Below are 18,948 nucleotides of genomic sequence, written 5' to 3'. Positions count from 1 at the left end.
AGATTTTCTTTTTGAAGATGTTTTGAACTGATATTTCAATTGAGTTTCATAGTAGTTAAATGACTTAAGTATTGAAAATAAGCAACCTCCCAATGTTATAAAAATATTATTTGCAAAGTCTGTGACCCTCTGTATGAGACTCAAAGGGATGTTTGTTAAAAGCGCACTTTCTGGGGCATCTGAATGGCTCTGTTAGTTAACCATCCAACTCTTGATTTCGGCTCAGGTCATGATCTCATGGTCATGAGATCAAGCCCCGCATCAGGCTCTGTGCTGAGAGTGGGGCCTGCTTAGGATTCTTTCTCTCCCTCTCTCTCCCCTTCCCCCTCTCTAAATAAATAAATAAATAAATAAATAAATAATTTATAAATAAATAAATAGAAATGCACTTTCTGGAACTCTACCCCTCAGATTTCTTTTTTTTTTTTTTTTTAATTTTTTTTTTTTCAACGTTTATTTATTTTTGGGACAGAGAGAGACAGAGCATGAACGGGCGAGGAGGGGCAGAGTCTCTGGAGACACAGAATCGGAAACAGGCTCCAGGCTCTGAGCCATCAGCCCAGAGCCCGACGCGGGGCTCGAACTCACGGACCGCGAGATCGTGACCTGGCTGAAGTCGGACGCTTAACCGACTGCGCCACCCAGGCGCCCCTACCCCTCAGATTTCTTATTCAGTAGATCTTCCTTTTTAGCAAGCACCTAACCTGAAGATCATGATTTGGTAACCACTACTCTAAAAGATGTAATAAAAAATAAATGTATGTAGGTTTAAGTGTCTTATTTTAGATTGCAAACTAACTCTGAACAGTTATAAAATAACATGCAAAAGGAAAAAAAAAAACTTTCAATTATACTAGTGATCATTTATCTACTTACAAAATTATGCAAAAATGAATGGTTCAAATTAACAGTATAATTTTACAAATATAAGACATTCCATGATGATAAATCATTACCCTAATATTTATGAAATTAATCTGAGCTGTAACAATAGAATTCCACTGAATTTAATTAGCTGAAAAATTTCAACCCGTTTTATGTAAATCTTCCAATAAAGAACCAGTTCAATCTTTTTTTGCTCAATACCAGTATTTTAATTTTTACAGTTTTTATTTCCTATTTAGAGTCCATTTTTGATGTGAGCATGGCCTGAGTGAGACAATACAATGCAATATAAATCTGTCATCCATCAAAAATCAGCAAAGGAGAAAAAGTCTCTAAAATCATGTTAAAAATTAATCTAGCCCTGTTTATCTTTGAATATCTCACAGCTTTTATAAAAGGCAGATTATAGATTATTGGGATATAAACTCATAATTCTTGTTCTTAACTGTACTGCACTACAATATCCAAAAACAGGGGGCTCCTGAGTAGCTCAGTCGATTAAGTACCTGACTCTTTACCTCACAGTTTGTTGAGTTCAAGCCTTGCATTGGGATCCGTGCTGACAGTGCAGAGCCTGCTTGGGATACTCTCTTTCCTCTCTCTTTTTGCCCTCTCCCCTACTAACGCATTCTCTCTCTCTCTCTCAAAATAAATAAACATTTAAAAAAATACCCAAAAGTTGGGGCGCCTGGGTGGCGCCGTCGGGTAAGCGTCCGACTTCAGCCAGGTCACGATCTCGCGGTCTGTGAGTTCGAGCCCCGCATCGGGCTCTGGGCTGATGGCTCAGAGCCTGGAGCCTGTTTCCAATTCTGTGTCTCCCTCTCTCTCTGCCCCTCCCCCGTTCATGCTCTGTCTCTCTCTGTCCCAAAAATAAATAAACGTTGAAAAAAAAAGAAATTAAAAAAAAAATACCCAAAAGCAGGATTTTTTTTTTTTTTTTTTGCTCTGCCTCCCTGGGAAGGAGTGATGACATTTAGGAAGCACGGCACTAACCTAGAAGCTGGTGGCACAGGATTTCACTCCTATCTCTTTGTATCTCATTATCAACCTCTAAAAGAGGACCATGCAATAATTGAGGCTTTTTTTCCCCACAGTAAAGCCAATTAATTCATATAATATGGTGACCTTCCTCACCACTTCCATCCTAGATTATCTAGATTAGCTGTGTGATTGTTCCCTAATACATCAATCAGTGGTATAACCTTTCATTGGTTTCCTGTGCTTTGGGTAATTCAATTCAGCACATCTCTATCAAGTAGCCAATAAAGTACAAGGCACTAAGGGGGATGAAAATATATACAAGACAGCAGCCCTTATCAGTCAGAAAGAGAGAAAAGGCATGACAACAGATAACCAATATGCACATGGCATAATGTAGAAAGTGACACATTCGTTGGAGTTGTTACAAAGTTCAGAATACAAATTCAGTTTGAGTTTATTGTTTATTATTCCAAGGAAGTAAGATCCGAAATTTCTAGGCACCCCGGATGTTTGTCAGAATCCAAGGAGATCTGAACTTGCTAAGAGAAGTATTGACTATGCCCTTGCTCATCGGCTAAAGTCCAGCTTGGTCACTCACATGTGACTTTCGGATGTCTTCCAGTCACCTGCACCATAGGCCTGGGCTGTTCAGCAGTCAGCTATCAAATACATGAGAACCCTGGACAATTCTAGAGAGTATTTCAAGGTGTGATGGCAATGGTTTGTGTGCCATGGTTTGAACTTAGGATTTACTACCTGTGTCAGGCTGTGATGCCAAAATAATCTCCAATTCTGTAAGAGCTACTGAATTAAAATGATTGAAACCTGCAAAGAAGCTGATGAGTTTGCTGTCTTCAGTCTAAGCAGACGCTTTCTTTACATGATTTAATCATACCACTTCTGTGTATTTAGCCTGCCTTTAATGCAATTTTTTAAAAAATTGATACTAAATTTTCAATAACATTATTCCCAAATCACCCCAACTTTCTTTTCAGGCATCTGTTTAAAACAACATCTGATTTCAGAGTAGAGACAAAAATACTGGAAGCACCAAACCACAGTTTCCTGTCTTGGGTGAAATTTTAAAAGCATATGGTGACATGCATTGCTTACTCACAACAGCCCATCCTCAGTGATTACTGAGGAGAAAGAAGAAAGGCTTTGCTGTTACATCAGCAGTATACTAAGCTTTGATTTGGGGGATGGGATGGGCTTGGGGGTGATGGAGGATGGCTTCTGACACGTTTCTGAATTTCAGAAACAATCAGCCTTTTATTTTTTACAGTGAATAATCAAAAAGTATATCAATAAAGATAGAAAAAATACATACACATTACCTAATTTCCTTTAGAGACATTTTACCTGTCGGTCAGGTTCTTGACCCAGAGAGGAGTCCTGAGATACATCAGACTGGGGTAAGGATAGTAGCATATATAGAAAGGAAAGAAATAAAATCTTTTCATTAATTACGATTTTTCTCTCCTCTATTTTCAAAATTTCCTATAATGGAGCAATAAATCTGACTTCATTGAAAATTTATAGTGAAAAAAATTTAGAATATTTCATGGATCTGGTGACAAATTAAATGCAAAAATTTAGGGAAAGTATAAGACAAAAGAAGAAATTTATGGTAAGTTTTACCCAAAAAGGGATTCTGTTTCCTTCTCCCTGATTATAGACTGTAGCTCTCCAATCTCTTAGTCACCGCATGACCTTATGACATTAAAATTTAGCTGCTTTTTTTCTATAATAGAAATAAGGATGCAGAAGAATCATACGACATATAATACCCTCACAATCTATGTATGAGGAGATAAATAAAATGTCTTAGAAAACACATCTCCATGCTCCATTAATGAAAGTACCAAATAATACTGATGTAGTGAAACTTTAGTAGTTGGTGGTTTTTCTTTTTCCCTTGTTATCCAATTTATTGAACATCATGAGCAATCAGTTTTGTCCTTAATTAAAATCAGAACATCTTTTCTATGATTATTTTATAGGTGATGTTTCTCTTTCAGTATCTCATAAGGTATTTTCACTTACAACTATTGTGATTCGTTTTAAAAGCATATATTTTCACCTTTAAAATATATGTTTTTATTTTCAAATATCTCATTCTGATTTTCTTATTAGAAGAGTAAAAAAATATCTAGGGGTGCCTGGGTGGCTCAGTCAGTTAAGCATCTAACTCTTGATTTCAGCTCAGGTCATGATCTCATTGTTGTGAGATCCAGCCCTGCATTGGGCTCCACCATGAGCATCGAGTCTGCTTAAGATTCTCTCTCTCCCCCTCCTTCGGCCCTTCTCCCATTCTGTCTCTCTCTCTCTCTCTCTCTCTCTCTCTCTCTCTCTCTCACAAAAGAAAAAATAATGAAAGAAAAGAAAAGAGGGGTGCCTAGGTGGCTCAGTTGGTTAAGCCTCCAACTTCGGCTCAGGTCATGATCTCACAGTTCGAGGTTCGAGCCCCGTGTCAGGCTCTGTGCTGAAAGCTCAGAGCCTGGAGCCTGCTTCAAATTCTGTGTCTCCTTCTCTCTCTCTGCCCCTCCCCCTCCCCTACTTATGTGTGCGTGCTCTCTCTCTCTCTCTCTCTCTGTCTGTCTCAAAAACAAATAAACATTAAAAAAATTTTTTTTGAGGAGAAAAGAGAAAAATATCTCCCTTAAGAGTTCAAGGGCTCTACTCCTATTATTTTTTAAAAAGTACACTTTGCTCAGCTTAATGCAGTCAATTTAATATTCTGCTAGGGCAGTAACATGATATCTATAACATATATATCTATATATAATAGGACTTATGACCATCACTATGTATCCAGTTTTTTAATACCAGCATTCATTTGGAGCTATCAAGTAACTTTTCTTTAGCTCGTTCTTGATTTTGAATTCAGAAAAAGAAGCAAAACCCATCAAGAAAAAGCAATTTTAGAGGGATAGGAATTGGGGCCAAACAGGTTGTATAATCTATTTCCTCCAAAAATAACCAACAGAAGGCCTGGCAGCCTGTCTTAGTTATCAGCGGCTTCCCTTCATTAAATCTAATTGCTGTGCGGAGGCCATTTCAATTGATGCATGTAGAAAGCAATTTCAAGTCCATGATGGTGGCCTCCAGCCTCTCTCGGGAGTAGATGGTCCATTCTGCTCCTTTTTATGTTCTTAGTATGGAAGGCAGTTGAGATTACTAACAACTGTCCAATCTGTGACTGTCAGTTGGCCTGAATTTGTCCATAGGTTTATCAAGAGGATAATTTGGAATTGTGAGACACAAGTGATTTTAGTAGAAAAAGAGAGAAGGAAAATGAATGAATGAATGAATGAATGAACGAACAAATGACCCAAGGAACAAACAAATGGATGAGTGAGCAGCAGACCTCTGGTGCCTGAGCTTGGGTTTAAGGACCACACTATATGGTTTTAACCCTGGGTCAACTTCTTATTCTCTGTGCAACCATGGAGAAGCTACTTAATTTAGTGTCCATAGCTGTAAAATGCAGAAAAGAGTAGCACCTGTCTTGCTGTGAGGATTAAGTGTGCTAATACATGTTAGCTATTGTCTCTGATTTAATACATATCTTCAATTCAAGCTGGCAAAATGATAAGAATTGTATTTTATTTCAAAAAAAGTTAGTCTCATTCATTCATTCATCCATCCACTTCATATTGTCTGATTTTATTTTGATTTTCTTTTGCTTATGAATGTGACCAAATCTCGAGTGAGCCAAATGCTCAAGGATTCTGAATGTTTTAAGGTAAATCTAGACAATAACTAACACTAACCATTGTAAAATAGCAAGCAAAATGGGAGAGTGGGCATCGTTTATGCAGTGGTAAAGGGATAATTTTAAAATCATTTTTAAAAATATATTATCCGGGGCACCTGGGTGGCTCATTCAGTTAAGTGTCTGACTCTTGATTTCAGCTTAGGTTATGATCTCACAGTTCGTAGGATGAAGCCCCACATCAGGCTCTGTGCAGATGGCATGGCTGATGGCATGGAGCCTCCCTGGGATTCTGTCTCCTTCTCTCTGCCTCTTTCCCGCTTGCTCTCTCTCTCTCTCAAAATAAATAAAAATAAGCTTTATATATAAAGCTTTACATACGTATATATATACATGTATATATATGGAGAGAGAGAGAGAGAGAGAGAGAGAGAGCCTATCTAGCCTATCTGGGTGGCTCAGTTGGTTAAGCATCCAACTCTTGATTTTGGCTCAGGTCATGATCTCACAGTTTTGGGATCAAGCCCATCATTGGGCTCTGTGCTGGGTGTGTGTCTTGCTTAAGATTCCCTCTTCCTCTTTCTTTGCCCCTCCTCCCTGGCTCGTGCTCTCTCTCTCTTTCAATAAATAAAAACAAAAATACATTATCATTGTATCTTTCAAAAGAAAACTATAACATCAGAAGTAGACTCTGTTTTTTTTCACTTGGATATATTCAGTACAAATGAAAATATCGTATGTGATCAAACTCTTTTAGTCAATGCCTATCTAGATGTATACTGTGACAAAGCATAATACTTTGTACAATGAAGTGTTCTAATAATAGTTATCACTGGTCAAGGGTCTACTATGTGGCAGGCACTTTATATTTGCCATCTTATTAATCCTCACAATAACCCAGTAGTATAGATATTATTCCCTGTTTATAGACACAGAGAGGTTAAATCACACAGATACTAAGGATCATGTGCAAGCTCAAGTCTAGTGATGAAGTACCTGTTCTTTCTTACTTGTTGTGTGGCTCTTATCTTCACAATTTAAGGTATTTCCCTCTAACCAGATATCATTATCTAGTCTTACATAATTATATCCTTACTTCCCCTTGCAGAATGTCAGATATTAACAATGTTTATTTTTTAACATGCAGCTCTAAAGCCTTATTTTATATTTTATATATTGCATTTTATAAACCGTATAGGAACACAATACAGTGTTTTCTTCTCCCACCTCTCTAAGCATATGATTATATTGGTAGTACATTTTTCACTTAGTGGTCTCTGTGATTGCTTATTTTTTTTTTTTAATTTTTTTTTTCTCAACGTTTATTTATTTTTGGGACAGAGAGAGACAGAGCATGAACGGGGGAGGGGCAGAGAGAGAGGGAAACACAGAATCGGAAACAGGCTCCAGGCTCTGAGCCATCAGCCCAGAGCCTGACGCGGGGCTCGAACTCACGGACCGCGAGATCGTGACCTGGCTGAAGTCGGACGCTTAACCGACTGCGCCACCCAGGCGCCCCTCTGTGATTGCTTATTAAGGCTGTTTACAAATGCTGGGTCTCATGTTCTGGGTATGGGGCAGAATTTTGGAATCATATGCTTGCTCAAAAGCAGTGAGGCCATAAGTGGAAATAATGATTTTAATACTAGCACATGAATCTCCATGCTCTTTTTTCCCTGCCTCACCAATTATGAAATCATGGGTAGGGATGGTCCCTCCACAGCTGGGTTTCTGAGTAACTATGATGCTGACTTTGCAACGGACATGCTGAGTGAGCAAAATACAAACTTCGTTATTGTAAGCCACTGAGATTTTAGAGTTGGTTGTTAACACAACATAACCTAGTTTGTATGACTGACAGAGCATATTAAAATCTAATCAATATGGCATTTACCTTAAGATCCCAATTTAACATTATAAAGGTCAGCTTGAAGACAATAAAGAAAAGAAACTTTACTATTTATAGCATTTTATAACAATTTGCAAGGTGATAGCCCATAAAATTAGACTTCACCTTCCTTAAACTGTATTCTTTAACCATATTCCCTTCTGTGCTACCAAGGCATGAACTAACTGGGTAAGGGTGGGAAGTTCTACTAAATGGACTCAGTGTACTAAATAACAGATTTGGTATTTATTTTTTGTTATAAGAGAATCCACGGTCGACAAAAGTACTTGCTAAGGTGCATTCTATGTTCTGTCACAGTGAATATGAGAGATAATTCAAATGTGTGGAATGCATTTTCACTGGGCTCAATGATTTCATATTATGGTGTATGCCTTCTCACGTTCTAAATAACTAATTAAATTATTCTTATAACTATGAATTGCAATAAAATCATCTCACTGAGGTTAATTCTGTGACATTCTTTTATTATAAGAAGAATATTTTTTAAGCCCCCACAAACAATTTCAGTAGAAATGAAATACTGTTATACCTTGAGAAGGTTATGAATAGCTTTTGGTATTGACAGCACATTTCTCCAGATTCTATGTTCTGAAGTTGAGATTTTCATTATATTTTCATTGCACTGAAACTAAATTAAAGCTGATCTTATTATAGAAAAAGAATTGCATTCTATTTTAAGAACGATTCTCCCAATTCCAGCTTATTGTAATATCAGAGGCCGATAGAAAAAGAGCAAAGTAAAGATTTATTGGAAATAAAAATATGATTATTGAGACAAATAGCACTTTTAATAAGTTGATTATTTCAAGCTACTTAGGGATCCCACAATAGGAATATCCACTTACCAACTGTGAAGTTGCTTTGGAAAGTCTAATAACTAATTCTCTAAGTACTTTCATTTTTATTTATATATTCCCCACCTCGTTCTATAAAAATCTCAAGGTGATCTGAAGGAATGTGTGCAGATCAATGGTATTAAAAAAGAAATGAGGAACTCGGGTCCATGAAATACAAATGTCTGGAAATAAGAGATCAGGTAAGTCTGTAAGTTAGAACAATAATTTCCAATGTGCACAAACCCTATATAATAAAAATAAACCAATTCCTTGGGTCTATGGTTTATGGAGTGTCTTTGGAGAGACCAGGCTAAGTTATTGCAGAAATAGGTACCTGAAAATAGGTATTACATGTCTAGGTACCTGATCCTAGACCTCTAAACTTTTTAGATTCTTTACCACCCTAGTAAAAAAAAAAATTGGAAATGGACCCCTAGTACATCTATGTATCTATTCATGCATTCATGCATTATACGTGTCTAAATCTGTGCCAACATACTATATACATTAAAAATACATGAAAAAGATAACATAAAATAATCAGAGTTGTAACATATTGTTCCAATGTCCCCAGGGAATCATTTTCCCCATTCCACTCCCACCAGTTGTGACAGGAAAGCACACTGATGCTTCCCTGCATTTCCTGCTGATAAAGAATCTCTTCTTTCACCCTCCCCAAGCATCACTTCCTGCCTTTGACTCTAAGGCTTCCACACATCTGGCAGAGAACCTTGTCTTCCACAAGTTGCCAGCCTCTAAACAAAAGAAATCCAAACCTCAAATGTCTCTACCTACTTCAGTATCTGGTTGTCTCCATTTCTCAAAGATTTTCCTGTGAAGAATCATTAACTTGTTCTACCACCAACACAAGGTTAGTGGACACAACCACCAGACCTCACCCACTCTTAATTTTTCCCAGAACCTTTGGACTCAGAATTTTTCCAGTATTTTACTTCCACCATAGCAACCTCTCACAGCATTTCAAAACCTTATTTGACAAAATACAGAAGTCAAAGATTAAGGCAATAGCTTTTTGGCAGGTTAATCTCATATCAAATTAGGAAGGGAAATTGTTTTTCTTTTTACTACACTTTCTTAGATAGTCCATCTACATTATGTCTTTAACTTTCTGCTATAGAACTCATGTGTAAAAACCCCACAGCGTTCAATGTTATCCTTAGAATTCCATTGCATTGTCCCCTCCTGCTCAAGACCATCAAGGTCGCTGCTGCCCTCAGAAGTATCCTCTGAGATTGGACCAACTGTGTATCTGTCCAGGTAGGCCCTCAGGCCCAATGAATCATTTCACTATTAAAGCCCATATTAAGGCATTTGAATAGAAAGTTGTAAACATCTCTAGCATGACATTGGTACAACAGTGCAGTAAACACTAATCAAACTAATTCAGTGCTTAATTTCATTTGCCCCTGCTAAATGGCTCATGTGATGTGGCAACCTTAAAGGCAGCCTTCTCATAGACTCTGGAGTTTAAATTTACATGAGGCAGAGGTAATCACTCCCAAATGCAATTATCTCATTACCACCAAATCTATATGTGGAGAACTAAATTAGGACCAGCACACTTTTCACCTTTAATTTCTTACTATCCTTGTTTGCTTGTTCTTGTTAAACAGCTATTACTGACAAGGTAAAAAGAATATATTCAGTGCTGTCAAACCACATGGCCCTAATAAGCAAAACAAGGACAAATCATTTGTTTTTGTTTTCAGTTTTCCCAAATGCAATGTGGTACATTATAAAGACCAATTCTCTACTACCCCAGGGCATTAATTATCAAGATAGTGATTATCAAGCTCAAGGAAATTCCCATAAAAAGTCTCCGTGTAAATACAAACCATTTTGCTCTCCTACACTTGAATACACACACTCTTCTTAGGTTCACTGAGCTAGAATACAAGGTATCAACTTCACCATTTATTATGATGGAGTTGGCTGTGGTTGTTTTGTCTGCCTGAGAGTGCAACCAGATTTGAGTTGCAAAACTAGCCTTTGTCAGTCCTTTATAGATTGATTTTGTGTTGGCTGAATATTCATAGATTCAAAGCGCTATCCAGAATATGAAAGAGGACTGCCTTCCTCTGGGAACTTGTGATCAATTGAGCTAAAATATCAAAATGTCTTCTTTTATGTTGCCTTAATCTGAGATATTAAGCAGATGTTTATGAGGCTGGCATTGCTTTTGAGATGTATATCAATCTGTCCACAGAGTCAGGATTTACTTCTTAGAAGAAATGGTATCAATTTTTAGAGAAAATAGGGGAATGATGCTATAGTTAGGAGGATATGAAGTTAACAAAATTATTTTTAAAGAATGACATAAAAACTAAAATTATATATTTACATTATATCTTAAGCCAAGGGCATTTTAATAATAAAAAAACTAAAGATAATTGTATATGCTAAAGATAAAAGATGTAATATTGATACTACCTAACATCGTCTGAATTGATAGAAAATGCTTAATATCTTGCTGCCCAACCAAAAGTCAACCCCAGGTGCCCTCTTGAAAGGGTCCTTAAGTCAACACCGAGGAATTTTCTCCAGTCTCCACCTGCCACTGAATGTTCCAGCTACTCTTGTCCTAGTTTGGTAAATGGAAAATCTGTGTATTCCCCACCCAGGGAACCACCCAGGTTCCACCCTCCAAATCAGCACTTCAGTTATACCAGCTTGGTGGGCTTTGCCCTGGACTGGTTTCCTGATCTCCTGTCTCCTCACTTTGCAGATTTTATGGAATAAGGGAGATATGTCCCCTCCTTATTCCCACTCATGCATTGTCTAAGCTCCTTCCCACTTGGAAAGAGACCTCAGGCATAAAGGAAAAGGCCTTGAGTAACCGAGGACCCAGCTACACACCCAGGGCATTAGGACTAACTTTGAGATCTTTAATGTCAAGGATAATCCCAGAGACTAGGCTGATGGGGAAGAGCAGCGCCACCACAGAGAAAAAGCCATACAATTCTTTCTCTGGAAGCCACAGAAGTGGCTCTTAATAGGGTATGTCTTTGGCCCTGACTTCTGACTATGAACCAGAGTTCAGTCTGTCATGGATGCAAAGGCAAACTTGACCCTTGCTTGGGACCATCCTTCAGCCTACCTGGTTTGGTCATGGGTGCGAGTCAATGACCAAGGAACTGCGTTCTCTAGAGGCCTTCTTGTCCGAGCATTATTTAGCTCAAGCCTCGCCCATAACTTACTTCTAATTTTTCTTGTGCATCTCATTTCAACCACACCCTCACAACCTATAGTTCTGGCTCAGCCATCTGATATTCCAATGCTTTACCATCCAGACTAAAAGCAATGTTTCCAGGAATAACTCACTGAAGATATTTCCCAGCACTTTTACCAGACAACCAAGCATTATTATGATTCATGTTGTGATTTCCATATAACTTGAAAAAATCAAAATAATTGATAATTTTAATAATAAGTCCCTTCCTAAAATAAAAAATTCCTCTTTCTTTGAGTATACACGGGATGCCATTAACAATGACTTTTGGAGACATCCAGTATCAGAGAGGCTTTTCTTTCAAATACTCACTGTATTCTCAAAACCAAGTACCTTAAATCGAAGTCTGTCTAAATTAAAAAAAAAAGTTACCAAGAATGAAAGACAATGCTTGTATTGTAAATATTTAATCAATGAAGCCATTGATAACCCAAGCAGGACCACATTAAGCTGCTTCATGACTCATTGTTTAAATATGACATCCTCGAGAATGCTTCCACCCATTCAAAATTTAAAGTAGAATCTAACGACAAATCTTCAAACATGGATAAGGTAACACCTACTACTATCCTAAACTAGATGTCAATATCTAAACATCTTTGCAATACCCAGATATATTCATCCATTGAAAAGAATGGAAGATTGACTCATAGACTCAACCCAGCAGCGGGCTTCTCTCACACAGTTGGGAAAATGGAGCTTGCTGGGATGTCAAATCTGCCACCCATCAGTTCTAACAGAATAAGGTGAATTAGTTCAGAGAGGGAATGAGGTGACAAGTAATGTGAAATACCAGAGGTAGGCGGGGGAACATATCCTGCAAATCCATACCACGTTTAGTGCCAAAATAGCATTATAGAGAATGCAAGACTGTAAAAAATGATGTCCTTTCTCTAAGCTCATGTTGTAATTGTGCCAAGAATAGGGAATTATATTCCTAGATAAAAAAGAACTTTTATAAGTTATCTCTAAGTACAACATTTCAACCATGCAGTCAAAAAACATTCTTTAAGGATTCTGAAATTGCAGTATGATATGTGACTAAAACAGTATCCTTTTTATTTCCATTCATACAATGGACAGACATTTTATAGGAGAAAACTCTATTACCATGCCATCTTACCCTAGCCAAATGAATTCTGTTCCCAGGGCTCCCTTTCTCTGAATGCCTCATTGTCTATAAAGTGCTTCTTCTGCCCAAAAAGCTTTGCTCATTGCTAACCAACTGCAAAAAGTTATGATTCCTGCAAGAAAGAAATCAAGACTCCAAAACAGCAATCAATGAAAGGAAGTTAAGTCTCCAGAGATAAGAAAGGACAAATATTCAACAAACATATAGAAAAGTTTTCATCCGTACTAATTATCAAAGAAATGTACATTAAAACAATAATAAAGTACTATTCAGTAATATATTAAGTTAGAATAAGTAATGAAAATTCTCGATGCAATTGATGGCTATAACATAACACAGAAATAAATTGCTAATAATGATGTATTAACTAGATTCTATTCTTTTGGAATGTAATACAGTAATATATATATATATATATATATATATATATATATATCCAGAAACATAAAAGTGATCCTGCTCTTTAACCCAGGAATTATAGAACTTATCCTAAAAAACTCTCAAGTATAAATATAATATGTGCATGAAAATGCTTATTAAATAAATGCCTATAATATGAAAAATAAAGACACTAAAAATACGAGAACATTTAAGTAAATGCTGATGTTTTGGTTCAGTAGCATATCATGCAGTCATTAAAAATTACAAATATGAACACTATAAGAACAATATGAAGGGTGCCTGTATGGCTCAGTTGGTTAAGCGCCAACTCTTGATTTTGGCTCAGGTCATGATCTCATGGTTCGTGAGACTGAGCCCAATGTTGGCCTCTGTGCTAATAGTGTGGAGCCTGCTTGGGATGCTCTCTCTTTCTCCCCCTTCCCCTTCTCTGTCTCTCTCTTAAAATAAATAAACAAACTTAAAAACATGAAAATCTTACTCTACAGTATTGGGTGAAAATAAATATTAAGTTATATGCTCATTATGATTATAATTGATGAAATATACATGTTGATAGGAAAAAAAAAGAAATATTTTTAATGTAGTATTATGTTAGGATAATAGGATTAGGGAGGATTTACTTAATGACTTTAAGTATTAATACTGCCATAATACTATTTTTGTAACTTAAAATAAGGTTTTTAGAGATATCAAAGATTTTTTTTTCTCCTCTCTAGATATTTGAGTTACTGTCTTAAAGCCCACAGCTGTATTTTATTCATCTCTGTGCCATTCTGAGCCATGGCTCAGCTCCCTATAGCATGATTACATGCCCTCAGTTTTAGACAATAATATAGATTTCTTACCCCTCTTCAATCTCATCATGTCTAAGAAGTAGCAAAGTAATGCATTCTCTCTTAGGAATGGCAGAGAGCAGTGGAATTTCATAAACTGCATTGCCAGTTCTTTAAAAATCTAATATTAGCAATATTTCAACTTGTTTTGAGTCCTTAAATGAAATTTTCTTTGGGTAAGATTCCTTACCCGGTCAATTTCCTTTGCAAAATGAAGTTTCTTCACAATATTGACACAAATCCTTTATGTGGCCTGATCAATCTAGAATGCTATAGCAAAGTTAATGGTAATTATTTTTGTACACTATTGATTCACACAAGGTGCTTTGAGAGAAGGACAGTCTTTGAATATAACAGAGTTTATGGAAAACACTACCTTATTTAAATGTTCTCTTCATGACCTAATAGGGAAAGAATCTCTGCATTTTCCAGAAAAGACATTCACAGATATTCTGTGTTAATCCAACATTAATTATTTTCTCATAAAATTTAATTTCTTATTCCATGATTAAAATAACTATATATTTAAGTCTACAATTTTTAGTTTTCTTCACAACTAAATAGCTTTTTTCCCTAAATTAGAAAAATAACATATAAGAATTATAATATCTGATTGATAATGACAAACCTTCTTCTTAAACTTTATTTTTGCTTTTCTCACTGGTTAGATATGGAAGTGATTTTAAAAGGTGATAACATCTGATAATGCTAGGTAATACCACACATTAAAATTCTCTACTGGTTTCCATTTTATGTTTTTAAGGCTTCTTTTAAATTGACTTTTTCAAGGACTTCCTATGTATAACTTACTTTGGCTCAGAGCACCCCTATGCAATGGTAACTATGTACCGCATGGATGTATACCTCAGGTAGTGAAACAGAGTCTTAAGAGTAGTAAAAGTTCAGACTCAGATTTTGCTTAATTTCCTTAGGCTCCTATTAGCATTTAGGGAATTCTGTTTCACGTCTTTTAAATTAAATTGCTTTAATTCTTTTGGTAGCTTGAGATTATGGGTGAACAATATCTCGGGGAGATAAAGTTACTTTTTGTGTAATGGGTTGTTTATAGGTAATGTTTTGTTACCAAATAGCTTTAGGTAAAGTGGGGTGGGGATGAAGGGAGTGGGCTGCAGGTTGTCATTGTCATTTCTGACCATCATATGTAGAGTAGAAAAGGCACTCTCTGCTAGACAAATGGTCCAAGGGGATGTGAGATGACAGAAGGCAGGATGTATCTCCCGGAGTTATAAAGTATGGCCAACTGTAGACAAGCCTGGTAGTGATGGGATCCCCATAAGACTAGGAAGATGGTTTGAACCAAATTATGGCAAAGCAGTAACGTTAGGGCTTGGTCCTGAAAAGGAAGGACACTGACGCCATGCAGTTCTTGGTCATCACTACTCTGATTCTCCCTGGCACCATGATAATCATCAAGATTATTTTCACACAGAAAACGTTCCTCAGCAAGACAAGCCATCAACATCCAAAGTCAGCTTGCCAAACAGGCTCTAGCATCCTTCCTGCACACTGAACTTCATTATTCTGGCTCTTACTGAGATCCTCCCTCTGTACTCCCATTGCACTTTGTCCTTTCAACCGTAACTCTGGGTTCTTAACAATATTTGCCTTGCATTCCCCCCTTTTTTTCATTTATGATGTGGTTCGTCACCAATACTGTGAATTGCAAGGGAAAAATTATTAAGTATTTCACATTTTTTATAACACCCCCCTCCAGGAATGCACAGTGATGGCTATACAGTGGATGAATGACAAATTTTACTTTTTAATAATTTATTTTCCTTCTAACCATAGCAGTTGAAAATTTCTCTTATTTATCTTCAAACACACACACACACACACACACACACACACACACGCATCACACTCATTACATGTGCAACTAGAAATTTACTTATTTGGTGAAGTACTGAGACATAGTCAAGTACAAAACTGTCAACAGGGCTGGCTCCACAATTGGTACTTGGTAAGAATTGATGCATATTAAATAGAGGAACAAAAGGAAATACACTTGAAGCCTCTTTTTTGGAAAACTAAGTTACATGTTACTAACAGAAACTGATTTAGAATGATAATTAAATAGGTACAATTTTTAAATAGGCAATACTTTACAAATGTGACAAACTAGGTAACTAAGAAACTGATTTAGGGGTAAAATTTCTTACCTTAGAACGCACAAATTAATGTTAAAAAGTCCTTTAATGAAACGTGTACAATTTCCTGTAACTTTATTTGGTAGTAGAAGGGAAAAATCTTCTAGCTGTCAATATACTCATCTTTACAGTTGGTTATATGCTGAGGGACACCTATCTCACAGAGGTTTTATCAGTTCAAGGTGTTTTCTCTACCCTGCAGCTTCCAGCAGTCCCCTACTCGTTGTATTCTCTCTCAGTGTCTCTCTAGTCAAGGTCAACAAGGAATGATAGACACCATACTCTGCCTACAGTATCCTTACTTTAATCACTACCTACTCTTCTGAGGATGAGAGCTAAGCTCTGAAAAACAGTCTCTAACAAAACCTGTCTGGGTCTGTCTCCATCTTCTTCAGCTTCTGTTCTCCTCACCCCTCTCCAACAGAGGGGTTGGTTGAACAGAGGGTTCAACAGAGAATTTCTTTCAGTTCCTCAAGCCCTACTGCTTACCTCTCTCCAGTCCTTTAAATATGTTGTTCCTCCTGTCCAAAACACTCTTCCTCCCCTTTCTTCCTCTGCCTGGATAATCCCTGTTCTTCTTCAGCTATCATTTCAATAATTCTTCTCTGGTCCTGTGCCTCTCGCTCACAGCCAGAGTTAGCTGTCCTTCTCTTTGGCCTTCATTGTCTCTGGACTTTGACCACTGCACTTAATACACTGTTGTAATACAACTGCTAGCTTTTTGCTTTGTTTTGTTTTGCTTGTCTTAATCCCTCCACGAGGTCATGAATTCCTTGAGGACAAGTACCATCTTGTTTGTTGCTATTACTTCTGGTACCAGTTGCAAATTTTGATTATTAGAATTGTCCACAGATACAGCCATTGAAGTAAGTAAGCTCCTATCATTGCAAAGATGGATGTTACACATGGAAAACACGATGTGTATTTGCTAATAAAGTTAGGGAAAAAAGAAACATTTATTTTCAAAGAGGCACAACTTAGTCTTTGAAAAAATGCTTTATGAAGTTGGCTCAGCCAACTTTAATTTTTATCCAGCATAAAGCCAACTATAAAAAGTTCATATCTACTAAAAATTGCTCAAGTGCTTCAAATAAAACCTAGAAATACTTAGTAATTGCAGTAACCCCCGAGGGCTCAAAGCCTATACAGAGAACACTACATTTATGCGATGAACGCACTAGATTTTATGTCTACAAACATAATTCTCCTTTAAATTTGGAGAGGATATTATAAATTCTTTGTACCTAACATTTGTAAAAATAAGAACAATAGAAGAAAAACTGCCATATCCCACCTTGACATGTCTACAATAGAACTACCCTTCAGTCTGAATTGATTGGATAGCAAGACAGCAGAGAGTTTCAGTAACTAAAATAGAACATTTTTTTTCAAAGCTCCTTGTCTTCCTCTGTTCCGCTGGGAAAAAAAATGTGTGTAATAATTATTGGAATCTCTGACAGTGTATCTTTTCCTGGACTTTTTTTTCAAAGCTGCCTTAGGGAAATACTCTCAAGTCTCTAGACTTAGTTTAATAAATGACTTTTCCCTAGGTCCCAGTTGCTCTCACATGAATGAAATCCCTTGAAACTAAAAATGGTATCAGGGAAAAAGTGTTGTTCAGTGTCTAAAATTTTATTTTGGAAACCATTACATTAAAGAACCAGAAATATAAGGGACCCAAACCTTTAGTTTAGTTTTAGGTGGGACAAAGCCAGCTTTGGGAGGATTTGGGTTTGTCTTTCCCCATACACTTTAGGTTTAGATACAGTCAGTGAAAGTCAGGGCAATGAGCTAGAATGGCTCAGAGCCAGCCACCTAGATTTAGATCCTTAAGTCCACCAAGTAATGGCTCTTGGGCCGTGGACAAGTCACAGCCTCTGTGTGTTTCAGTGTCCTCCTATACAAAATGTGGGTCATAATGGCAATCATCTCCTTCGTGTACCTTTGAGAAATAAAAAGCAAGTAAAACACCTAGCATCATATCTGGCCCAGTGATCAATGGACCAAATGTGGCCCACAAACATCTTTTATTTGATCTTTTCAGATTTATAAGAAATTGATTTAGTTGCCAATTTGAAAATTGGGAAAGTTACCATAAAAAGTGAGACTTCTGGCTTCTTGAAAAAGCAAGAGGGTAGGTAGCGGATACAGTTAGCTGGTGTCCACCCACATCCCCACTGTACCTCCCTCCACAGGGACCTTATGAACCCAAAACACCCTACCTCAAATAACTGCCTTTCCTAGCTACCATCACCAGCTTCCTAGGCCCGTAGAAGTGTGAATCTGGGGCGTGCTCTAAAAAGTCCCTTGGGAGGCTCTCAAAGGTGATTCGGCCTCAGTTGCCCACACTCATGAATGAATCTCTCTTAAAAAAAAAAATAGACTCTATTAGAGAACAATTTAAGGTTCAGAGCAAAATTGAGCAGAAGGCACAAACAGTTCCCTCAACCCCATGCCCCCCCATGCCTCATATGCATAGTCCCCCAATTATTGACACTCCCCACCACAGTGGTACATTTGTTATTATCGGTGACTCTACACTGACACATTATCACCACCCAAAGTCCACAGTTTACATTAGGGTTCACTCTCAATGTTGTACACTCTATGTGTGGGTTTGGACAAATTTATAACAACATCTATCTACCATCATAGTATCTTACAGAGAAGTTTCACTGCCCTAAAAATCGTACGTTAAAACACCATTCACTTTCATCTATGGCTTTCATCCCTTTGGTCTCACTTCCCCTTTCCTTCAGCATGTTTCCTGGGATCCACTCCCAAATAAATTGCCTATATACCCAAATTCTAACCTCAGAATTGGCTTTTGG

General features: G+C 37.2%; 1 protein-coding gene across 1 annotated transcript in view; it reads right to left on the bottom strand.

Annotated features, from left to right (window-relative positions):
* Positions 1-18,948, bottom strand: part of SLC35F1 (solute carrier family 35 member F1) — a 408,951-nt gene that overhangs the window by 246,499 nt on the left and 143,504 nt on the right. The window lies entirely within an intron of this gene.

Source organism: Prionailurus viverrinus, chromosome B2 (assembly GCF_022837055.1).
Source record: "Prionailurus viverrinus isolate Anna chromosome B2, UM_Priviv_1.0, whole genome shotgun sequence".
NCBI classification, from domain to species: Eukaryota; Metazoa; Chordata; class Mammalia; order Carnivora; family Felidae; genus Prionailurus; species Prionailurus viverrinus.
The sequence above is the reverse complement of the archived record's forward strand: the minus strand, read 5'-3'. Positions and strand labels throughout refer to the sequence as shown.